Source organism: Rattus norvegicus, chromosome 10, assembly GCF_021556685.1.
Source record: "Rattus norvegicus strain SHRSP/BbbUtx chromosome 10, alternate assembly SHRSP_T2T, whole genome shotgun sequence".
Lineage (NCBI taxonomy): Eukaryota > Metazoa > Chordata > Mammalia > Rodentia > Muridae > Rattus > Rattus norvegicus.
Genome location: NC_141543.1, coordinates 100,623,050 through 100,632,411, shown reverse-complemented (window position 1 = coordinate 100,632,411; position 9,362 = coordinate 100,623,050). Strand labels below are relative to the sequence as shown.

The 9,362-nt window shown below is 48.4% G+C and overlaps 1 long non-coding RNA gene across 1 annotated transcript; it reads right to left on the bottom strand.

Annotated features, from left to right (window-relative positions):
- Positions 1 to 2,368: 2,368 nt before the first annotated feature.
- LOC102550846 (uncharacterized) lies at positions 2,369 to 3,697 on the bottom strand. Its single transcript, XR_015632214.1, has 3 exons — positions 3,371 to 3,697; positions 3,065 to 3,271; positions 2,369 to 2,742 (listed from the first exon to the last, which is right to left on the bottom strand). It is a non-coding gene; the product is annotated as an uncharacterized LOC102550846 (long non-coding RNA).
- Between the last annotated feature and the right edge of the window lie 5,665 nt (positions 3,698 to 9,362).

Genomic DNA, 9,362 nt, shown 5'->3' with positions numbered 1-9,362 from the left:
ATTCTTCCCTGCCTTTCCCTCTTGCCCTTCTGATTCTAAAAGTCTGTCCTCACCTCTGACTGAAGGAAAGAAGGGGTGTGGGGCATGAGGGGAAAGGCAAAGGGTATTAGGAAAACTGAGTTAAGAATAACCCTAGTCTTTCCTAGGACTCTTTCTTTCTTTCTTTTTTTTTTTTAAAGATTTATTTATTTTATTTATATGAGTACACTGTCTCTGTCTTCAGACACACCAGAAGAGGGCATCAGATCTCATTACTGATGGTTGTAACTACCATGTGGTTGCTGGGATTTGAACTCAGGACCTTTGGAAGAGCAGCCGATGCTCTTAACCACTGAGCCATCTCTCCAGCCCCCTAGGACTCTTTCTTTTCTCCCTTACCCATCTGAACCATGGGACCCAGTCTCTGGCTCACACAGGATAGCACTGTGCCATGGCTCCTTTTCTGATGTGATTTGGATGTGAAATGTCCCCCCACAGGCTCCCGTGTTTGAGCACTTGGTCCCCAGTTGGGGATACTGTTTGGGAAGATTGTAGAACCTTCAGGAAATGGAACCTTATTGGAGGGAGCAGGTCACTGGGGGGCTCTGACCTTGAGTTCTTATGGCCTGGAAGCCCCACTTCCTGTCAGTTCTCTGGACCATGTAGGTTGATGTCACTATGCAAGTGAGGGCACGAGTTAGATCAAGGCCATGATTGGACGGTAAAAGAATAAGGCGCGGACAAAGCTTTTGTAGGGAGGGAGAGGAGAAGGAACGGAGAATGAAAATGAAGACTGAGAAGGATGACCCAGATCTTGGTGGTCCTGAGTTGCCAGGGTAGCTGGGATGGATTTTTATAGACAAATTTATCTTACCTAGGTGAGCAGTTTATATCCTTATCGATCAGTTTTAAGTTTATTGTGTGGATGTATTGTATATTGAGTATTTAACATATAAATCTGATTGTTGGGTTACAGTCTGTTGAGTCATGAGTTCACTAGGTTGTTGGGAGTGTGAGCAGAGTCCATGACAGAAAGGCTATAGCTAGGCTATCGAATGCTTGGGGTTAGCGTGGTGTGGGGCCATGCTAGCATGGCCTGCGGAACACGATGTGTGTGTCAGGTGTGGTAACAACCTGCAAAGGGGACAGTGTGTGAGAGCAGCTGACAGAGAAACAGCCAGAGCACATGGATCCTCGAGGAGTGGTTCGCAGGAACCATTTCAACCCCTTTTTAATTATACCGCAACAGGACTGTACCCTTCAAACTACAAGGTAGAATCAACCCTTCTCTTAAGTCCTCCTCCTCTCCCTCCCCTTCTCCTCCCCTTCCTCACCCTCCTCCATTCTTCCTTCTACTTCCTGAGACAGGCTGTCCCATATCCCTGGCTGTCCTCAAACTCGCCATATACCAGAAAAGGACCATGAACTTCTAACCCTCGTAAGGGCTGACATCACAGGCGCATACCACCATGGTCATTTTTTGCAGTCTTTGGAGCTGAACTCCGAACTCTACCACGATGCACTCTGAGTCCTTAAATCATCTCATGTCAGATATTTGGTCATCAACAAGAAAAGTAGCCAATAGCAAGTGTCCCCTTCCTTCTGTAGCCCCCTCCCCAAGTGGACAGGACCATCCTGGGTAAACATGGTGGTCCAAGGGGCCTTCTGAGGGTAGATATTTTTTTTAAAGATTTATTTATTTTATTTATATGTTAGTACACTGTAGTTCTCTTCAGATACTTCAGAAGAGAGCATCCCATTACAGATGGCTGTGAGCCACCATGTGGGTGCTGGGAATTGAACTCAGGACCTCTGGAAGAGCAGTCAGTGCTCTTAACCACTGAGTCATCTCTCCAGCCCCTGAGGGTAGATCTTAAAAGACACCATGGCTTCTGCTTTATTCTCTTGGATCACCTGTCAGGGGAGAAGCTGGCCACTTGTGAGGTCGGGGAAGACACCTTGTGGCAAAGAATTGTAACGTGAGGAACTGAGTTAAAGAGTTGCAGCATTAGGAAGTTGGGAACCACGGCAGGTTGTCTCTAGGCAGGTAATAATGTCGGTAACCTCATAAGAGACCCTGGGTAGAGCCCTGAGGCTGAGTTACTGCCAACTTCTAGAGCTGCTGGAACTCCTCCTAAGATAGTGTTCATTGCTATGGTAAAACCACTGAGTTCCAGAGAAGTTTAGAATACAGCAGATAACCAGTGTGAGGACTGGCAATGTAGCCTAGTTGGTGCTGTACTTGCCTTGTATACAGGAAGCCCTGGGCTCCATCCCCAGCGTCACATAAACCTGAGGGTGATGGTGCCTGAGGGTGATGGTGCCAACCTTAGTACTTGGGATGTGGAGGTCAGAGGATCAGAAGTTCAAGGTCACACTTATTTTTTTTAAAGATTTATTTATTGATTATATATACGTACACTATTGCTCTCCAGCCCCTCAAGGTCACACTTAAGCTACACAAAGCCAGCGTGAGAGACAGGAGCATGAGAACCTACCTCAAACCCAAACCAAACCAAAGCAACAGAACCCCACCAGCCAGGCTGGAGATGATGGCTCGATGGTTAAAGGGTACAAACTATACTTGCAGAGGACCTGAGTTCAGTTCCCAGCACGTAGGCAGGTGGCATGACACATGCTGAGACCGCCATCGTCCCATTTTACATATCGTGACCCTCCCTTATCCAGAGAGACGTGCGTCAGGATGCTCCAAGGATGCCCGGAACTGTAGCCAGTTCTGCATTGCACGTCCTGGGATAGACACTGCAACGGGAGGGTTCGAGTCATAAATCAGGCATAGCAACACTGGCTAATGGTAAGTGGGACAATCATAATCATATACTCCAGTCAGTGAAGACACTAATGAACTTTTTATTCCTGGAAAATTCCAGTTAGTAATATGAGGCAGTGCTAGCCTGAGGGAGCAGAATGAAGGTTAAAGAGCTGACTGTTGATAACACAGCCTCCCCACACAGCGCCACCAAGTGGGGACCACACCAAGTGTCCTAATGCCAGAGCTCATGGGGGTGGGGGTGGGGCGGGGCACTTACACAAACCACTACAGAGTGCAATGCATTATTCTCACCCTTTGAGGGCCAGGGAGGGGAGAATGAGGGCGGACGTGAGGGCCAAGCTGGAAGCCACTAGACTTGGCTTTTCAAATTGGAACCTCGAGCTCCCTGCTCCCAGCTGCTTCGGGGATGTCCTCGGGCCTGCTCAGAGTCTTGCATCTGGAAGCGGAATGTCAGGCTGGGTGGAAAGCGCAGCCTTTATATCCTGTTCCAAGTGCTTCCTGGAAAGGCAGAGGAAAGAAGAAACAGGCTGTTTAGTCCCAGATTGCTTCTCCTCACGGAGCAGTGAGTCACTGTTGGGAAATAAGCAGAGAACCTACCAGGATGTCCAGAGCACGGCCTGAGACCACAGATGTCCTAGGAGGCAGCCCAGGAGCTAGTCCATGTGAGTGTGTGCAGAAGCCATGCCAGGTTCATAGACTCCCCTGGAACGCTAAACTCTCCCCGGACACCCAGGGCCTGAGCTGACTTCTCTGATCCAGCGTCCCGCAGTGGAAGCCAGTGGGGTGTTAGATTCTGAAGGGGAGCTGGAGGTTCAAATATGCTGTATAGTATGCCCTCAGGGTGTCTCTGGTTTACAAATCACCACGTGTCACAAAACCCTGGGGGTGAATTGATGCAGTTGGAGGTACAAGCTTGAGTCAAGGAAGGTCCTTATCTACTTAGCATTCTCAACAGAGCCCCAGGGGACTAGCAGCTCACTTAGCATTCCAAAACACCCTTGTCCCAGTAAGGAGGTATTTAAGCCCTTCTCAGGGTCAACATCCTTCAAGCCTGTGATTCCATACCAGGACTGCCATACCAGAGTACCCAAACCCGAGTGGTGTAAAACACCAGAAAAGCATTTAGGTTTTATTTTATTTTTACTTCTATGTGCGTGTGTCTTCGTGAGTGTATGTGGATATCCGGGGAGTCCGAAAGAGGCCATCAGATCTCTTAGAACTGGAGATGGGTATTTGTGAACTACCCTGCGAATAGGGAGGGAAGAGAGAAGGAAAGACGGACCTTTTTTTTTTTTTTTTTTTTTTTGTTCTTTTTTTTCGGAGCTGGGGACCGAACCCAGGGCCTTGTGCTTCCTAGGTAAGCGCTCTACCACTGAGCGAAATCCCCAGCCCCGAAAGATGGACCGACCCTTTATAGGGCACACACACTCACTGGATAGCTTGGAGATCCACCAAAGAAAACCAAGAAGTCTTGAGATAAAGGATAAGTATCAGAATGGTGTTGTGACCCAGAAGCAAAGAGGGGGCCTCAAGAAGGGAGAGAGGGTGATGTGGAAGGTGACAAGGGGCAGGAGATGGGGTTGGGGGGCTGGAGATGGGGCTCAGTTGACAAAGTGCTTGCCTAGCATGCATGAGACTGTGGGTTCAGTCCCAGTACTACACGAAGCAGGCATGGTGCCATAGCCTGTGACTCCAGCACTCAGGAGACAAAGGCAGGAGGATTAGAAATCCAAGACTAGGGGTTGGGGATTTAGCTCAGTGGTAGAGCGCTTGCCTAGCAAGCACAAGGCCCTGGGTTCGGTCCCCAGCTCCGAAAAAAAGAAAAGAAAAGAAAAGAAAAAAAAAAAAAAGACGTCCAAGACTATTCCTGGCTACATAGTGAGTTTAAGGCTAGTCTGGGGTCCATGGAACCAGGAAGAGGAAGCAGTGGGGGTGGGGTGGAGGGGAAGGGTGATGGAGAGGTAGAGAGAGAGGGAGATGGAGGGATAGAGAGGGAGAGGGACACACACACATACACACACACACACACACACACACACACACCCCACACAACACACAGGAGAGAGAGAGAGAGAGAGAGAGAGAGAGAGAGAGAGAGAGAGAGAGAAAGAAATATCAATAGTCAAGGAGTACATAGACTTAAGAGCACATTCACAACTGGAGAGATGATCCTGAGCAGGAAAAGACACAACCAGATGGAGATCAATCTGAGTGTGTGTGTGTGTGTGTGTGTGTGTGTGTGTGTGTGTATGTGTGTGTGTGTGTGTGTGTGTGTTTCAGGTCAGGACTGCCCAGCCCCCGTGGGCACCATGCTTTGTTGCCTCTGGCCGGGGGATGGGTACGGGAGAGAGGTTGGGTTGTAGATTTAGTAAGAACGATGACTCGAGGAAGAGCTACAGTGAGAACACCCAGAATTCCAAAAGAGGATTCGCACCCCGAAGACTCCTATCAGATTTTGGTAAGCCTTGGAGTTGTCCTAGAGTGGTTGCAGTTGTGAGAAACCTTGGGGTGAATCATCAGAAGCACCCCAAGTGACAGTGGGTGGCCTCCAAGACTGAATGAGATGGAATTCCAAAGTCCGTCTAAATAAAGAAAGTGGAACTTGGGGACATTCAACGAAGTCCTACCAGATGGTCATGCGTTTGTTTTCTTCTGAATGCCATCTTCCTGCAGCCTCCCATTCCCAGGAAACCAGAGCTGAAGGCACTGGGACGGAGCCTTGGAAAGTCCCTCCTTTTGGAAGGTCAAAGTTGAACACACTTGACCTGCTTCTGTTCTGTGCTTAGAGAGAACAACAGAAGGGCTGGGAGTTCTGGAAGACCTAGTCCATAACAGACTAGACAGCAGGGAGGCCTTGGGCACAAGGTGGCAGCAGCTGAAACAAGCCAGGGTCTGTGGGTGGGATGAGTTCATGTTGTACCCCACCCTGGCATTGCCTGAAGGCCCTACTTACAAGAATTATGTGGAAGATGTAGGCATTGTCACAAGAACACTAGGATACTGAAGCCCTGCCCTCCCAAGGACAGCTCCTTGGGAGACACCAACTGTCCCCCTGTGGGACTGTAAAGGCCCAGGGTTACAGAGGAATGGTCAAGAGAGCTTCAGTCCTAGATACTTCAAACATGAGGACAGCAAGAGTTGGCTCCCTCCCCCTTCCCTCCTAGTGCCATAAAGCTACTACCCAATCTTCAACCCTATGAAGTATGGTGCCAACCCTATGATGCCAGTCACCAGGCTTACCTCCTTGTATGACCTTATAAGGTCCTCCCCTCTACACACATATACTCTACAGCCCCTGAGTATGTAGTCGAAGCATCTTCCAATATCCCTGACCTGGTCAATGGTATACGGCCATACAAACCTTGCCTCAGAGACCCTCGTCACATCCCCAGAGGCACAAATCTCCCCCTCCCCCAACAAATGAACCAGTTCTCCAAAGTTGTTCCAGGGCGTGTTCATTGCCCGAACAAATGAGACCCGGCACTGCACCCACCCTGCTAAGCTTCCCTCCCTCTAGTCCAGCCTGGTGTGCAATGGGCCTGGGTAACCCTGAGGGAGAAGCAGACATGAGATGGCATTCTCATTTGAGCTTAGTATGACTCTAGAACCAGCCAGCCTGGGGCTAGTTGAAAGGGGTGAGGGGGCTCAGCCCACCCAACAGAGCGGAGGACTGGGGGTGGGGCTGTTGTCCTCTCACAGTGTCTGCATGCACACAGTGAGACCTAGGATTCCTTGGCTAAAGGCAGCAGCAGCAACTGAAACAAACTGGGTTCTACAGATCAGATGTTGAAACTTACCCTGGAAGCTCACCAGGGCCCTCTTTCCTTGGAACATGGGCTGCAATTCTAGAGATGGCTGCGAGGCACACACATAAGTGTGTGAACATTCTATTACTGGGTTATACTTGCAGTCTGAGAGGACATTTGTCTTGACACAGGGGTCTCACAGAGATAGAAGGGTGGGCCTAGTTGGGGTGGATGCTACTAGGAATTGAACCCGGGATGTCTCAGGTCAGAGGAGCCTAGAACTAAATGTACTCCTCTGTTTTTAGTACCCCCGGGCTCCCAGAAGGTTCTAGTCTCTGACAGGTCAACCTAGAGGACACCTTTCTTTCAAGTTGGATTGATGACGGGCCCAGGATGGGGAGTTTGCAGCAATGTGACCAGCGAAGCAGCTTCAGGAAGCTCAAAGCCTGAGAGCGAAGTAAACCAAAGCACTTTCCAAATCTGCTGAGTGAGTGACTCCACCACCTGGAGGCTTAACCCCCCAGGGGGCTGGGATGGGAGAGAGCATGCTCAGTTATCCCACCACTCTTCTGTCTTTATGTCCCGAGCCCTTAGGGGATGCTTACCTCAAGGGTGGTTGAGCTTTGCAGCTGGGTCGCCCATATTTGAATTTAAACTTCCCTGTCTTCCAGTTCTGTACTAAGTCCCCAAGGATGTTCCAGGGGCTCAGTTGAACAATGTCACCCAAATCTACTCAGGAAACTGTGAGGCAGATTATGTGAGGTCTTTAAAAACTCTTAAAGCAGAGGCTAGCTCAGAAGGTTGACTCTAAGTGCGTGTGTTATGACTGACCGAAAGGCCTCAAGGGGGAGTTGACGAGGGAGAAGCCAAAGCTGCGGCCCTGAAGGAAGAGGAACACTCAGGCCACAGCAAGTGAAGGAATCTTTTTTTTTTTTTTTTCCCCCCGGAGCTGGGGACCGAACCTAGGGCCTTGCGCTTCCTAGGCAAGCGCTCTGCCACTGAGCCAAATCCCCAACCCCAAGTGAAGGAATCTTAATCATAAGTCTGTGTTGAGTTAGGCAACAAAGAGGAGAGACAGCTATGCTTCTCAGAGGCTGGTGCTAAACAGGCAGCAACCCAGGCTCCTGGGGCCCCTTAACCTGAGCATGTGCTCTCTCCATCTTCTAGGATCTCCTTCTCCTCTCTACTGAGAGACAGAACCATCCCAGGCACAGAGCCAAAGGCCAAGGGAATCAAATGCCTGGCCTCGTAAGACGCTGTGGGCAATGGGTAAGACTGACAGTCAAGACAATCCATCCTGACTAAACACATTGCAGCAGAGTCCCCTCTCAGAATCCTCTTCTAAAGCAGAATGGTACTCCAGTGTAGGAATACAGACACATTCAGTTTATTCTACCAACCGTGATAGGCGTTGCTCTTGCTTTCCCCTTTGACCTAGTGTGAAAGCCGCTGTGGATTTGTGTGCTCAAGTCTTTTCCTCTTGCAAGTGAAAGGACGTCCGATTATGGAAAGGAGACCCCGGAAGAGGCAAAATGGGAAGGTCTCAGCTGGCAGTGAGAAGGGTGTCAGGAGAGGATTCCCCACAGGAAACAACACAGAGGATGGGAAATCAGTTAGGTTAAATGTTGGAAGATGTGTTTCAGGCACATGGGACAGACAGCCTTGAGGCTCTAGGGGCCCTGGGTTATTTCAGGAATGGGAATGGGCTGGTATGACTAAGGCATAGAGAGGAAGGAAGGAAGAGAAGGACACGGGTGGGCTTGCAGGGAGCGCTGCACGCCTACCGATGGCTTCTGGCAGACTACCGACGTGGGCTTTCCCCTAAGAGTTGTGGTAAACAATTAGAGAGTTCTAGGAAGAAGAGCAAATGTCCAAATATAGAGGTGTGTGTGTGTGTGTGTGTGTGTGTGTACATGTGTGGCACAGACAGAGTTAGAGTTAACTGTATGGGTATTCACTTGTGCATATGTGGGGAAGTATGCAGGCCTGTAGAGGCCAGAGGTCAATGTGAGGTGTTTTTCATTTAATTCATTAATTAATTTATCGACAGGCTCTCTCTATGTATGTAGCTCTGTTTCTCCAGAACCTTGCAATACAGACTAGACTGGCCTCGAACTCACAGAGATCCTCCTGCCTCTGGGGTTGAAGGCATGTGGCTATACCTGGCTATTTCTTTATTTTGAAACAAGATCTCTCACTGAACTTGAGAGTTCATTGATTCAGCTAGGCTGCTGGTTGATGAACGCCAAAATTTGTCTACACACAAACATACATACACACATCCCTACACACATATACACATACACTCACACATACACACATATATACACATATAAATATACACATACACATATACACACATATACATGTACATATATACACACTCACACATACACACATATATACATACATACACTCACACATACACACATATACACACATATAATATATACACATACACATATACACACATATACACATACACACATACACACTCACACATATACACACATATACATACATACATTCACACATACACACACACATATACACATACCCCTACACACATATACATACACACTCACACATACACACATATACACATATAATATATACACACACATATACACACATATACATGTACATACACACACATACACACATATACATACACTCACACATATACACATATACACACATATAATATATACACATACACATATACACACATATACATGTACACACACACACACGCACCACTTACAAAGCCACAGGGTTTATAGACATGCTGCCAAGCCTAGTTTTTTTTGTTTTTTGTTTTTTTCCGGAGCTGGGGATCGAAC